Genomic DNA, 1,967 nt, shown 5'->3' on the forward strand with positions numbered 1-1,967 from the left:
TTTTTTTTTTTTTTCATTCTTTTGGCAGTCTGTGTTATATTTACTACTCTTCACCAACACCGTGATTCAAAAGTCAATTCTTTGGTCTTCCTTATTCATTATCCAGCTTTCATATGTGTATGAGGTGATTGAAAATACCATAGCTTGGGTCAGGCACAGCTTAATCCTCAAAATGACATCTTTGTTTTTTAACACTTTATAAAGAGGTCTTTTGCAGCAGATTTGCCTAATGCAGTTTGTTATTTGATTTGTTGACTGCCACCTCCATGGGTGCTGACTGTGGATCCAAGTGAGATGAAATCCTTGACGACGCCAATATTTTCTCCATTTAATCATGATGTTAATTATGTGTTCATTATTTACTGCTAACCAGAAGGCTGGTGGTTCAAACCCACCAGCCACTCCTCAGAAGAAAGATTAGACGATCTACTTCTGTAGTGATACCACCTCGGAAACCCAAGGAGGGGTGGTTTTGAGTCAGATCCGACTGGATGGCAGTGAGTTTCTGTTTGTTTGTTGTTGTTTTTCACATATGGGTACAGTTGTGAGGATTTTGTTTCTTCATGTTGAGCTGTCCTCCATGCTGAAGGCTGTAGTCTTTCATCTTCATCACTAGTGCTTCAAGTGCTCTACACTTGCAGCAAGCGAAGTTGTGTCACCTACATCTTTTAGGTTGTTAATGAGTCTTCCTCCGATCTTGATACCACATTGTTCATCATATAGTCCAGCTTTTCGGATTGTTTGCTCAACATACAGATTGAATAGTATGGTGAAAGGATACAACCCTGATACACCCTTTCCTGCTTTTAAACCACACAATATCCCCTTGCTTTGTTTGAACAACTGCCCTTTGGTCTGTTTAAAGCTTCCATATAATCACACTTCAGTGTTTTAGAATTTTCATTCTTCAAAATATTATTCATAATACGTGATGATCCACTCAGTGAAATGCCTTTACATAGCCAATAAAATGCAGGTAAATATCTTTCGAGTATTCTCTGCTTCAGCCATGATCCATCCGACATCAGTAACGGTATCTCTCATTCCACATCCTCTTTTGAATCTGTTTGAATTCCTGGCAGTTACCTGTAATGTAACTGCTGCAAGTGTGTTTTTTTGTTTGTTTTTCTTACGCAAAATTTTACTTGCGTGTGGCATTTATATCCTTCAATAATTTTCACATTCTGTTGAATCACCATTCTTTGGAATGGGCACAAATATGGATGCCTTCCAGTTGGTTGGCCGGATAGCTATCTTCCAAATCTCTTGGCTTAGAAATAAGCGTTTCCAGCATTGCAGCCGTTGTTGAAATAGCTCACTGGGCATTCCGTCAGTTCATGGAGCCTTGTTTTTTGCCAGTGCCTTCAGTGCAGCTTGAGCTTCCTCCTTCTTGCTACCTCCTGAAATGGTTGAACATCAACCTTTTTTTTTTTTTTTTGATACAGTGACTGTGTGTATTCCTTCCATTTTCTTTTGATGCTTCCTGCATCATTCAATTTTTGTTCCCATTATATCTTTCAGTATTGCAACTCGAGGCTTGAATTTTTCTTTATTTTTTTCAACTTGAGGAACCAGGTCTTTGCACATTTTATTATAGTACTTTACTTTGTCTTCTTGAGCGACCCTTTAAAATCTTCTGCTCACCTTTTTTACTTCCTCATTTCTTCTATTCGCTTTAGCTGCTCCGCATTCAAGAGCAAGTCTCAGAGTTTCTGACAGCCTTTTTTTATTATTATTGAAAATATATATTTTAGTATGTTGTTGTTGTTAGGTGCCATTGAGTCAGAGCCGACTCATAGCAACCCCTCCTTGGGTTTCTGAGGCAGAATCACTATGGAAGTAGATTGCCCAACCTTCCTTCCAAGGAGTGGCTGGTGGGTTTGAACCACCAGCCTTCTGGTTAGCAGTCAAGTGCCTGAGGCACTATGCTACCAGAGCGCCTCAATAAACAAATATAGTTGTGTATA

This window comes from Orycteropus afer, unplaced genomic scaffold, assembly GCF_000298275.1.
Source record: "Orycteropus afer afer isolate SDZICR_OR568_19922 unplaced genomic scaffold, OryAfe1.0 scaffold00476, whole genome shotgun sequence".
Taxonomy (NCBI): Eukaryota; Metazoa; Chordata; class Mammalia; order Tubulidentata; family Orycteropodidae; genus Orycteropus; species Orycteropus afer.